The sequence below is a fragment of the Neopelma chrysocephalum genome, unplaced genomic scaffold (genome assembly GCF_003984885.1).
Source record: "Neopelma chrysocephalum unplaced genomic scaffold, ASM398488v2 Primary Assembly neopelma1_23b, whole genome shotgun sequence".
In the NCBI taxonomy this organism is placed as follows: Eukaryota; Metazoa; Chordata; class Aves; order Passeriformes; family Pipridae; genus Neopelma; species Neopelma chrysocephalum.
Genome location: NW_020897692.1, coordinates 1,237,814 through 1,251,564, shown reverse-complemented (window position 1 = coordinate 1,251,564; position 13,751 = coordinate 1,237,814).

Here is a 13,751-nt window from a genome sequence, read left to right as displayed (position 1 = left end):
CTGAAGCATACGAGAGGTGATTCATTTGGGCTTTGCCTTGAAACTGGCTGGGACTGGGGACTGAAAGCAGTAAACCAAGAAATTCTGGGTGTCGGGAGCAGCAAGAAGCACCTAGTGATTGGGCTTAAACTGAAAGGCTTTTCAGACCCAGTCCCACAGGACTCTGCAATGATCTGTTGCTGATGGTGCAGCTACTGCATATGAATTAGGAACTACAGAGAGGGAAGATGCACAGGATAAGATGGAGACAGTGATGTTTCTAAATGTCTTTGCTGGCAGAATAGGACACCTTTCTTGACATGTCAGAGAGACTTTAAGTTAGAGACCCTGTTTGTAACTAGGAATGTAAGGAGGGAGGTAGGGAAGAAATAATTTGCATACCCTTTACTTTTCCCTTCATGCAAGGACACATGATGGGAACCACAGGCTGGGTTTTGTGGGAAGTCTATGGAGGCTCTCTGACCTGACACCTTTCCCTAAAAAGCCATCCAGACCTTGCAGAGTATGGGAGAAAGACTTTACTCCACTGTGTCAATGTCACAAAGAGGGGAATCAGATTGCCAGCACGTCTTGGATCCCAGCCACCCACAACTGCATCACACACAGCTTAGCACAGCACCCAGGAGCCAGCAGAGAGAGAAGCTGCTGTACAACAGATAAGCATGTCATTGCCTCACTGAACATACTAGAGCAACCAAAATAGCAGCAAATCTCATGGTGCTGCTTATCACATCCAGCGAACATCTCTTTTTTATTTTTTTTGCCATCTTTCTCTACCTGACCCCTTGCCTTTTTTCTGCTGTGATTTTGTACCAGCATTTTGTTATTTCATGTTGGTGATTTGGCTTCTGCATGATCAACAGCCATCTGAACATGAGCCAGCAGTGTGCCCAGGTGGCCAAGAAGGCCAATGGCATCCTGGCTTGTTTCATAAACAGTCTGGCCAACAGGACTAGGACAGTGATTGTCCCCCCATATTCAGCACTGGTGAGGCTACAGTTCATGTCCTGTGCTCAGTTTTGGGACACTGACATGCTGGAACTTCTCCAAAGAAGAGTGATGAAATTGGTGAAGCATCTAGAGCACAAGTCTTATGAGGAGCAACTGAGGGAGTTGGGATTGTTTAGCCTGGAGAAAAGGAAGCTCGGGAAAACCTTATCTCTTTCTACAGCTACCTGAAAGGAGGTTGTAGCCATTATCTTCTCCCAAGTAACAAGTGACAGGACAAGGGGAAATGGCCTCAAGTTGTATCAGGGGAGGTTAAGGTTGAATATTAGGAATACTTTCTTTACCAAAAGGATTGTCAAGTATTGGAACAGGCTTCCCAGGGAAGTGGTGGAGTCATTATCACTGGAGGTATTTAAAAGATGCGCAGATGTGGCACTTGGGGATGTGGTTTAGTGGTGGACTTGGCAGTGCTTGATGATCTTGATGATCTCAAAGGTCTTTTCTAACCTAAATGATTCTATGATCCTATGCTCAGAATGACAGGAAATAGTAGGGACTGGGCAGGAGACTTACCATAGCTATGATAAACATCATTGCTCCACTGCACACTGGGCACAGGGAACAACTCTCCTTGCCCTGTATCTGGCACAGCGGGGGCTTTCTGACACTGCTGGAATGGGAGCACTTGGCACTGCAGAGTCTTGCCAGATCCCAGACTATCTTTTCCCAACAAGACAGACCTCATATTGCATGACCCCATTTCACAGCACAGCAGCAGACCACACCAGTACCAGAGTTATGGAGGAGGAAACCCTTCCTGCCCCACAGACCCAGAGAGAACAAGGACTCCCTGGGGTGCACATTGCCCTGCTCAGCCACCCTTCTGGTGCCCTACAAGAGGGCATCCTGCCATGTTGGAGATCCTCCCTGCAGCATGGCAACCAGGAGGCTCCCAGTAATTTGGGGCATCCTTCCCAGCCCTGCGGCATCCCTTGAGCAAAAGAGCAAAGACTCCTTTTGACTGGGGCATGCTGGGGATGCCTGTTACCAGGCCAAGAGTCAGGCGGCTGGCATGGAGCCACAGTGCAGGGGGGTTTATGGCCATGTGTGGTTTCATGTGTTTCTTGGAGAACATGGATGCCACTGTGGCTCCATGTCCCTGGAGGCCCAGCTGGGAGGTGCTTTCCTGGACAGTGCCATGGCAGGGGGCAGCCAGGGCAGAGCTTTTTTCCCTTGACATTGCTTTGCAGCCTTTCTTTTCCAGGAGCTGTGCAGAGGATAGCTTTATTTACCATGTCCTCTCTGTGTGTTTCTGTCAAAACAAGCAAACGAAGATTTCATGAAACAGATGTGCAGTGCTGCTGTGTGTGCTGATGTCTCCTGCTCAGCCTTGGACCTGGCTGCTGCTCTGAGGGACATCCAGATATAGGATGAAAAAATCGCAGCCAAGAACCTGCAGGTAAAATTATTCTTTGTCGTATTTGTGAGATGAAATTGTCTGTCAGCTCTTGCTAATCTCTTCCCCCTCTGCCCCCCTAATAAGACCCATCACAAACATATTGAATATACTTAATAGTCCATTGCTAGACATAAATATACACAGGATAGTTGGATAGATTTTTTTCCCCCAAATAAATGCTTCTTCCAATTTACATCTTATAAATAACATGATAAATAGGATGATACACAGCCAGGTTTTTGTTCGAGTCCTCCTCCACAATTGGAAATACGTTTTCTTTATCCTTTTTCCTTAGTTGCACACAAAAAACAGTCTCTACTAATACTCTCAGGTTTTTCACGTTTACATATTCATCTAATAACTGAAAAGAGTACGTATCTTTTTACAGATCTGACAATAAGCATTCCTGTTTGCCCTCTGCTGTTTAATATCCCCTCAGGAAATGAATGAGTGGTACAAAACCAGATTTCCTGACTTTAATCAAGCTTCCACAAAACATGCTGAGAATGTGAGACATTTCAGGGAAGGAAGAGGAAAAGAAGTGTAAGTGGAATTGAAAACCCCTTCCAGCTTATGTTATGTCACTTCTAATGGAAGCCTTTGTTATGATTTTGCTAAGTTAGGTAATGTGACAGTTGTCTGATATTTTTCCCAGTAATGGTGGTCTTTTAGGCTATATTTTGCAACAGAGGAGGTGGATTGGAGGAGTGGTGACCCTGGATGTGACCCCATGTTAAACGAGCAGGAAGTATGAACAAATAATGTTTATACATGTGAAATAAAAATTCAGCTGCTCAGTAATGCATCTGAACATAAGAATCCTGCTGGTTTTGACTGACAATTTCAAGGGCAAAGTATTTATATTGGAGAATTTTTTATTTGAAGCACCCTTACGCGTACTTCGCCTCCCAACGCACACACTCAAAGCACAGTCTTGCAGAGGCAATCTTTTAATATTTTACAGAGAAGACATTCAGGATAATTTCATTAGATGAGGCAAAGATTTTAGAATAATGAGAGTTCAGTTTACAACATGAGGATAAATAACAAGAGACAGAGGTGTTACTAAAACCATCAGCTCTGTTGTAAGAACTCCTTGATAGGGATAGATAGTTCAGGCACCTCCTACTGACCTTTGCTTAAAATAATTTTAAAAATCATCAGCATTTCCACACAGTCACCTGTTATTTCAGTGGGTTTTCCTTTCTGGGTCACAGACACTCTAGCATTTAACCTCACCTCCTCTCAGTAAAATACACAGCAGGAACATATGCAGGATGGAATAGCATATCAGTGTTGTGTTGGTTTGATCTGTTTTTCTCCTCTGGTCAGCCTGAAATGCATCCTCCACTCCAATGGCTCAGTCTTTCCATGTGGGAGTCAGTGCGTGGGCCTGGATCCTAAGCAGTTCACCAGGCCCAGACTGAGACTGGTATTCAGGCTGTCCTTCAAGCCCTGGGAGCCACGCAGATCAACCTGCAGGCCAGACACTGGGTGGCCCTACACTCACATGGACCATGTGACCCATCAGGGAGGTCTTTGCCTCCAGGAAAGACCAAGTTCACAATGTGACTCCTGACTCCCAGGGGACCTCTGCTGAGACACGAGTAGGGGATTGAGGGTCTCTGAGGTAGCCTGCACCTCTCAGGGAGAGTTCGCCTCTCTCTTACCTCTTCACAAACGTTCAGTTAAACAAAATTAAGTTATGGGCAATGAAAGGCTTCCTGAGAAGTCAGGAGGCTGACCACGCCTGCTGCCCAGCCAAGACAGGAGATCTCTATACCTGCCCCCGCACTCCTGGGTGCCTCGGGGGACCCTTCTACACCCTAAACAACCTTCCATAGAATCTTTAAGGTTGGAAAAGACCTCCAAGATCCTCAAGTCCAACCTTTGATCAAATAGCCCTATGTCAAATAAACCATACCACAAAATGCCATATCCAGTTGTTTCTTGAACACTTCCAGGGATGGTGACTCCACCACTTCCCCAGACATTATGTTCCAATGCTTAGCCACCCTTTCAATGAAAAAATTCTTCCTAATGTCCAACCTGAACCTCTCCTGGAGCAGCTTGAGGCGATTTCCTCTTGTCCTGTCACTAGTTGCCTGTGAGAAGAGACAAAACCCCAGCTTTCTACAACCTCCTTTCAGGTAGCTGTAGCTGTAGAGAGCACTAATTTCTCCACTGAACCTCCTTTTCTTCAGGCTGAACAACCCCAGCTCCCTCAGCCACTCCTTGGAGGACTTATTCTCTAGAGCCTTCACCAGCTTTGTTGCCCTTCTGTGGACACGCTCTAGCACCTCAATGTCTTTCTTGTAGTGAGGGTCCCCGAACTGAACAAGGACTGGCCTTACCAGTGCCAAGTACAGAGGGATGATCGCTTCCCTAGTCCTGCTGGCCACGCTGTTTCTGATACAAGCCAGGATGCCATTGACCTCTTTGGCCATCTGGGCACACTTCCGGCTCGTGTTCATCCAGCTGTTGACCAGCACCCCCAGGTCCTTTTCCATTGGGCCACTTTACAACCACTCTTCTTCCAGCCCATAGCACCACATGGGATTGTTGTGACCAAAGTGCAGGACCCAGTACTTCACCTTTGAATACCATAGGGTTGGCCTAAGCCCATCCATCCAGCCTGCCCAGATCTTTCTGCAGAATCTTCCTATTCTCCAGCAGATCAACACTCTCACCTAACTTAGTGTCACCCACAAACTTACTTACTTGACACCCTTGTGCAAATCATCAATAAAGATATTAAACAGAATTGGCCCAAAACTGAGCCTTGGGAAACCCCACTAGTGACTGGCCACCAACTTGATGTAGCACCATTCACCAGCACTCTCTAGGTCTGACCACCCAGACAGTTCTTAACCCAGCAAAGAGTGCACCAAGCTGTGGGCTGCCAGCTTCTCCGGGAGATTGCTGTGGGATACAGTATCAAAGGCTTTACTGGAGTCTGGGTAGACAACACCCATAGCCTTTCCCTCATCCACTAGAGGCTCACCTGGTCATAGAAGAAGATATTTTGGTCAAGCAGGGCTTGCCTTTCCAAAATTCAGGCTGGCTGGGCTTGATGCCTTGGTTGTCCTGAACATGCCGTGTGATCACACTCTGTTCCATAACCTTCCCCGGCACTGAGCTCAGACTGACAGACATGTAGTTCCTTAGATCTGCCTATGACCCTTCTTGTAGATGAGCATCACATTGGCTAACCTCCCAGTCACCTGGGAACTCCTGGTTAGCCAGGACTGATGATAAAATAATAAATGATGGAAACTGGCTTGGCAAGAAGAGAAAGAGAAAGCAAGTCTGTCCTGAGGGCATAGATTTTTGCACTGAGCTCTTGACCCTTCCAGAGGAAATGATGCTGCTGTAAAATGGAGGTGTCTTGCAGTCCGCCCATCCGCAAAATACCAGGGATGCTCTGTTATCACTCCAGGCTGGCACAGGGGCTTTCCCCACCTCTGTGGGACCTCTCCTTCCTTTCTCACTATTCCTCCAGTTTTTCACTCAAAAACCTGCATTTTCCCCCTGGAGAGCTGCTCCTCCACCTTCAGCCTGAGCTTCCCACCATTGTGGCAGTTGTGTCGCTTTTATTAACTCGAACAAAATGAGGAACACTTATTTTCTTGCTTGACTCGATCCCGTGGGACCTCGGGAGCCGCATTTTCTGCACGACTTCGCGAAGGTAACCTTGAAGCAACCCGGCAGGCAGGAGAGGGCTGTGGCTCCTGGTGAGCACTGCCGAGCCAGGCCAGAGGAGAAACACCCCCTTCCCCAACAAGCCTCTGACATTACTGGAGAGAAATGAGCGGAAAACAGAGACGCGAGTTAATTAGTTCCGTCTTCTCCGGATCACGCTTGAGAGACGCTTTTCCGAGGGCAGGCTTCGCTGCATTGCTCTATCTGGTAACAAATGGTTCCTCTCCAACCCAGAAGCTCAGATGGGGCTTCTGAAACTATAGAAGTGAGGAAAAACTATATAACCGAAGAGAGAAAATATATCACTGCTGCCTTATATAATTCCGTGTCTATATTCCCCCGGGCAGGTTTCATATATGACAAATACACACATATTTCATGTGCACATCTTTTCCACCCGGTTTTGTGGGCTCTCAAAGGGAGTTTGAGAAACTGCCGTGTTGTCGCCCCAGGTTCCAAACGCCTCCAACACAAGCCACCTCTGGGGCCGGATCGGGGGGGCCGTGGGACAGGAATGCTGCAGCCTGCCCCTCGACAGCATCTCGCAGCCGCTCCGCGCAACATGCGCGGCCGCGCTGCGGACCCCGCGGCTCCGGGCCGACTTCTCCTCCCACGGATAAACTGCGAGGGGAGCGCCGGTGAGGTTGATATTTATAGGAATTGAGAGACATGGAGAGCGGGGCTCGCTGAGACCACTGGCACAACGGAACGGGGTGACAGCTTCAGGTGGGCCGTGATAAAAATCCGGATATTTCGCGTTCTGGGAGCTCATCCCGGGAACAAGCTTATTTTTGATCTCCCGAATTTTAATTTTTTTTCTTTGCAAGGTTAAGTACTAGTGGAAAATCTCAGCCCACCAGCTACGGGACGCCTAGGCTGTAGAAGGGGGCCGTCCTTTCTCAGGTAAAGCTGTCCAGAGTTGCGGGGGCTTCCCAAGGATGGTGCAGGGCTGAGCCCTGCGCGCTGCGTGGGCAGCGGGTGCGGACAGCTCGGTGTGGCGTTGGCAGCCCGGTGCCTGAGGGTCCGACCACCTCGGGGGCTGCCTGGAACGCTCAGAAGTGATGACTGGAAATCAAGTATTCCCTCCACGTGGGCTTCCGTTTGCAGAAGATCCAATCCCACGCTCATCCAAAAGCAGTGTCTATACCTGGAGTTGAACCCGTAAGCCCGGGGCGCTGCTCTGGCTGACACAGACTGTTGAAAACTTTTTCTCAGCGGTAGCTGAACGTGCACAGTCGATCTTTTTTTTTGTTTTTGTTTTGCTTTTTTTTTTCCAAATACCTCGGGACTCGGGTTTAGAAACAATGGTGGCATGTCCTTTTCTCAGGAAGAAATATCTGTGCGGTGGGCATCTTGATTTAGCTTTAAAATCAATGACTCAAAAGAAAGAGTTGGTTCGACTCTGATATTTTGAGCTGAGCACATCTTAAATCCGATTTTAAGGGTTCATTCTAAAAATAATTTAAGATGGTCAGCTTATTAAGAAGACCCCCCTGCCAAATATCAAACCGTGACAGAAAAATTCAAATATAGGATTTTTCCCTCCTAGCTGTGGAAGAGCTAACCCTTCTGTATATGTGTGTCCCAAGTGTGCCCTTGTTTTTCCGTGTGAGATACACAGAGTGAGACAGAAACTTTCAGGTTAATCTGTCTTCTTCTTCTAAATGCATATTTGAATATTTAGACTGAAAGATGATGACACTGGGGAAGCTGAGGGCAGCGGTCCACAGGCGATCAGGCAAAAAAAATGGAATAATTTTATTTAGATTTTATTTTAATAGCACAAACAATGAATAGAAAGAACAACATTATATCTACAGGCTATAACGAAAAATTATTTTTGACAGATGACACCTACAAGTTTCTTTGGTCTTATAACTCCGAATCTGTCAGAAATGCTGCATATTTCAGCGCCAGAATGTACAATGGCAAAATAAACAGAAGAAAAAGAACTGTACTTCTTGGAGTGCTTGATAAGCCCTGGATAACGTGGGTTTAACCTGCGATATAAGCATATCTAAATCAAAGAATTTCTTGTACCGAATATCTTTATTGGATAAAAAAAAAAAAAAAGAAAAAGAAAAAAAAAGTCAAGTCACAGGGACTAGAGAAAGACCTTTCAGTTTATCAAATTCATTAATTAGAGAGCTGCACATACTAGAAGAAGATGCGTTTTCTTGCTCTGCTTCCCGCCCCCATCAACAATTTCACCATGAGGGTATGTTTACCAGAGTGTAACGAACCGTTTCTGAAGGCTGCATTTTTGCTAAAGTTTTTTTTTTCTTCTTGCTGATAGCCGTATCTTGAAAAGTCGTATATTCAGCATAAAACGCCGAAACCCTTAACAACATTATATGCGCTCATTAGGAAGTCAGCTCTCTTATAGCCCTTTCTCCTGCTCGCTGGCAAAACCTCTCTTTCTCCATTTACACTGTAACCAGCCAGCCAGCAAGCTCTTCTCTGCTCCCTGGTGCCACTGCACAGAGAGATCTTCCTTCCAGCAGCTACCATTTTTTCATCCCTTTCTCTCTTCCGTGCCAATGATTTATTTCCCCTGCCTCTTCTCAGATCAAGCACTGGATTCGATGGGAGCCCAACAGGCAAAACCACCACCGTTTTCACCTCCCGACTCCCGAACCGAGGGCGTCCGCCGCTGGAGCGGGTCGGCGCCTTCCCTCTTCCGCGCCCCGGCTCCCCGCTCCTGTCCTGGCACTGATGGCACTTGCTTCTCCCGAGGTCCTTGGCATCCTCCTACGAAACATAAGCTCCAGCTATCTCGTTGCTGTTACCGTACTATAACGCTGCCCCTCAGGGAGAAGATTTACAGAAATTAAGTGCCTCTTTTTACAGCTGCAACTCCTCTGTAAACACAGGGCTGATTTTAAAAGAGATGAACCTCCCTGTAAGCTCTTGAGTAAAATGCAACAAATCTACACTGTGCGTAATTTTTTTTCGCCTTGAGCCGAGCTGAGCACGACATAGCAGTCCTCTGAGGATGAGGAAGGGAGCTTTGCGGGATGAGCGCTCTGCCTGCGTGATTTGGCTTCCCCTGTCGCTGCACAATTTCATCCCTGGAAGAGATTCAGGGTCCGGCTAGGATCTATCAAGCTGTCAGAACGGATAGAGACAGTCTGTGGAAATGTTCAGAGAATGGTACTCCCACTGTATTTTTTAAAACCCCAAACAATTAAAGCCCAGACTGAAATAAAAAGCCAATGCTAGCTTGCCTGCCTAGAGGTGGAGGGAACCTGATTGAAGTGTTACAACCACTGTCTTTACACAGCCCGACTCAGAGTGAGCTCGGATCAGAATATAGCTCTGGGATTCCCGGGGATATTTGATGCTGCAGGACGGGGAGGGAGAGAAGCACCCTCTGTTTCTTCACCCTACTGCTCCCGGAGCACAGGAACAACTCGCTTCCTAGGCACCACGGAGACTTTTGCAGATGTTTCCTAATGCGTAGGTTCCGCATGCGTTCGGTAACCTTTGGCTTTTCCACATGGTTTTCAATAAATCACAGCCCTGTCTCTGAGTGACGGTCAGGAAGGAGAGGAAGGGCCTTCATCCCTGCGCTCCTGTCACAAAAAACATGGAAAGAAACGATCACAGTGACTCCAGCACACCGACTTATAAATACCCGGGTGCCCATGTACGGGCTCATAGGCAACCCCGCATCTCTGCTGCCTGAGGTGTCTGTGACACGTACGGACGCTGTAGCTGTAGGCAGCTGCGCGAAGCTCTGCCTTTAACCCGAGAAGCAGCCTCCGGGCATTGGGGCATCCTGGACATCCCTTCCGCGGGTATCTCGGGAACGATGGGCAGCTGGAGGCCGGGCGCCTGTTTCGTCGCCCTGGCCCTCGGCTGCGATTTCTCCTCGGGCAGAGGCCAAGGTTTGGCTCGGCGGGAGGCAAACGCGGGGCGCCCCGGCAGGGCTCGGGCTGTGCTGGTAAACCTGCCGCGTCCCACCCTCCGAAGGCTGGGGCAACGGTGTCGGCTGGCGCGGGGATGCCCTTTCTTTTTTCATTCAAATATCGCAGCCGTCTCGGGGCAGAGGTATGTCAGGGCTAGGCTTTTTCGCCGGCCCATAGCCAACCGCAGTTGCAGCGAAATTAAGTGAGTGGCTTCTCCCGGGCTCAGCGGCGGCCTCCCCGGCCCCCCGCACACCGCCACGCACGACCGTGCCCGCCGCTCTTTGTCTTGCAGAAATATGAATGTCGGGCACCCAGCAGTGCGGGAGGAGGCGTGGAGGGCTCTGTGAGTCTCCCCTAAACCACATCTTCCACTTACCGGGGGCGGTATGCAGGGGCAAACCCACCCCAGAGAAAGAACTTCAGTCCTTGATCTGAGATTTCAGCAACATTTGCTGTTGAGAGTCGTACCGCTGTTTTCCATGAGAGCCGGGCTTTGCATGTCGCAAACCGACCCCAGGGCAGCTCTGGAAATAGGGCACCGTGCCCAGGACACTGGGCACACTTCTAGGTCAACCCCATTTCCTTTCCCCACCCGACCAGACCCACGGGGCTTTGGAAGGTGCCCGCATAAGTGAGGGGCATAATCAGGTGGCGCGGGTAGGACCCTTCCCATTGCCACGGACCAGCCTATTAATAGTGCCAGGGCATTTCCCGAGCGGAGGGGACACCTAGCTCTCCATCACCAAAGAAGGTTGTTCCATATCACACCGGGGCTGCCGAGCTCTGCCGGGCTCCGCGGGGACACGGTCTGTGCCTCTAGCGGCACACAGGCTTGTCGGGTACTTCGGCACAAAACCGTCCCGTCGGGGAGATAGCTGATTTCCTTCCAGAGGAGAATGCAAGGGACGAGAGCAGCAGGCGGTCACTAGCTTTTCATCACCAAGCTGGGACAAATTAGCCTCTGCAAACAAAAGCCCCGATAGCGGTACAGGCTCTTCCCCGTCTGATCGTGATGTGATTAAACATCGTCATTCCGATAATTGACCACAGAGTTTAAAAATCACTAACCGAAATAATTTTCTCGCCGTGTTTTGGGCTACCACACCCAGATGAACTCACGCATGGAATAGTCACAGTGTCGAGGCCAGGCCTGAGCTTTGGAGGTGGCGTCTCACTTCGACCCCGCAAGCGCGGAGTCCACAGCGGCAGGATGCTTTGCGCTGCCGGGGCTACTTGGGCACGGCTGGCAGGCAAACGCACAGATGGACAGACAGGGCAATGGCTGGATATGGAGGTAGAGCAGCTTTGGGTTAGAAACATAGACTGACAGAATGGTTTGGGTTGAAAGAAACCCTTGAAAGATCATCCAGTCTGGGCCGTGGCATCTTCCGCCAGATCAGGCAAGCCCGAGGAAGGGAGTACAACCTTCGGCCATCTCTACCGCAGCAGGACCGCATCTCCGAAAAATTCATTTCCCTGATACCAGCCCTGGCCTGGGCATGCAGCGGCGTCTCCCTGATACTCGCATCTCCTCTCCCTGCCTCCCTTCTTCCCTGGGAGCCTGTTCCTTAGGCTAGAATCACCCGGGGAAGTTTTCCCGTGGGGGTTTTCACTCCCATATAAACCCTCATGGTTTCTAAGCCCAAATACAAGCCGGGAACGAGAGAGCCGAGGCTTGCTGACCTTCCCTCCAAAGGGACACCCAGCGCCAGGGCTCTCGCTACTGCCCGCCACTGCCATTCCTTGTTCCCGGCAGTTGCCACGCTGGCAGCCCCGCAGAGACATTAGTCTGGTCATTTTTCTGCGTCTCCTTTATTTCCTCAGTTTATCCCTGAAATCTTTAAAAATCCCCCTTTTCCAGGGGGAGTGTCCAGGCGGGTGGAAGTCTGAGCACAATGAAACCTGAGAATTTCTGTCACTCTCTGCATATGGTCCGAAGTGCTTTAATCCCAATTAGGGGCGGCTGACACACGGTCCTATTCATCCCAATCAGCTCTTGAATACATTTGCCTAGAAATGAACTTCACAAATAGACTTTCTCCTAAATGTGCCCAACAGCAAGGAAAATCGAATTGAGGCAGGGACTCATTCTGAGGCGATCGAGGGAGAAAAGGTATGAATTTATAAGGTACACCGAAACATTGCAATTCAGCAACAAGTTTACTGACTTTTATTTGCACCATGTCAACCGAAAGAACCAAGAGATATGGTGGGGGTTGCGGGAGGGGGGGGATCCGGTTAAAAGGCAACTTTAGACAGACTTTGAATACTTTATGCCGCAAGTTTCGCCTCCAATTGAAGCTGGGCTAAAAGAAAAAAAAATCCAGCCCCTACACTGGAATTTTTAACGAGCACAAAACGTGTTTGAATCAGATCTGGGCTGACGCTCACGATTAACAATACGAATACCAAATCGAGCTCCTGTCATCTGCCCGGATTCCCATAGAACCTGAATACTATTCAAAAGCTGCTTTAATATCCCACCCGCATGTCGTCTGCACCGCACAGCTGGTTGGGGGCCGCCGGCCCGGCCGCAGCCGCTTGGCCCCGCCAGCCGGCACCGCCCGCCCGCAGCACTGGGCACCGGGCACCGGCACCGGCAGCGACGCGGCGGGGCGGCGGCTGCGGGCGGTGTCACGGGGGAGGGATGGATGTGAGGGGAAGGAACAGAACAGAGGAAAGGGTCATAAAGGGAAGGGGGGTTGAGAAAGAGCGGCTGAAATTTGCGAAGGTGAGCGAGATCAAGGAAAAGGTACAGGGAAATTGCAAAAGAGAAAGAGGGGGGGCGGGAAGGGATGGGAAGGGAAGGTTTGGAAAGGGAAGGTTTGGGAAGGTTTGGGAAGGGAAGGTTTGGGAAGGTTTGGGAAGGGAAGGTTTGAGAAGGTTTGGGAAGGTTTGGGAAGGGGAGGAGAGGGGAGGGGAGGGGAAGAGAGGGGAAGGTAGAGGAGAGGAGAGGGCCGGAGAGGAGAGGGTCGGAGAGGAAAGGGTCGGAGAGGAGAGGAGAGGGAAGAGGGAAAGGGGGAAAGGGGGAAAGGGAGAAAGGCGGGAAAGGCGGGAAAGGCGGGAAAGGCAGAAAGGGGGAAAGGGGAAAAGGGGGAAAGGGGGGAAAGGGGAAAGGAGAAAAGAAAAGAAAGGAAAAGAGAGAGGTAAAAAGAGAAAAGAAAGAGAAAAGACGTTCAGACTGTACTGGTCTCTTCGATTTAAAATGGATTTCCTTGTTACAGGGTCTCAGTAAGCCTCTCCGCCGATCTCCGCCTGGTGCCTTGCATCCCCATCTCCTTGCAGCAGAGCCCTGGGGCCGTCTCGGGCAGGGACGGGAGTCCCCGGCCGTCCGTCCTGCAGCCCGAGGAAGGGCAGCCCTGTCGGAGCAAAGCCATTTGGGAAAAAGGTCACCCCAGGAGCCGCCGGCTGGGCCGCCCCGCCGGAGTATGGCCTGCTGAATGAACTTGCAGCATTTTGTTTCAGCCTCCGCTGCGGTGCTCTGCGGCATAATGAGCCGAGCCCTGTATACAGGCATTCATGCTGGTCTGAATGTGGTGTTGAACCTTCTCTGTGCCGGAGCGGTTTGATGGTTTGAATGGAGCTCCCTGGTGGGACATTGCTCTCTGCAACTGTGCCTCTTTGGATGACTGTTGTTCCTTAACATTCATGCCTCATTATGGGGCAACCTGTTAAATCAGGGAGAACAGTGTGCCAAAGTGTTACTCAGGGGCACCGGCAGTTCAGCGGTG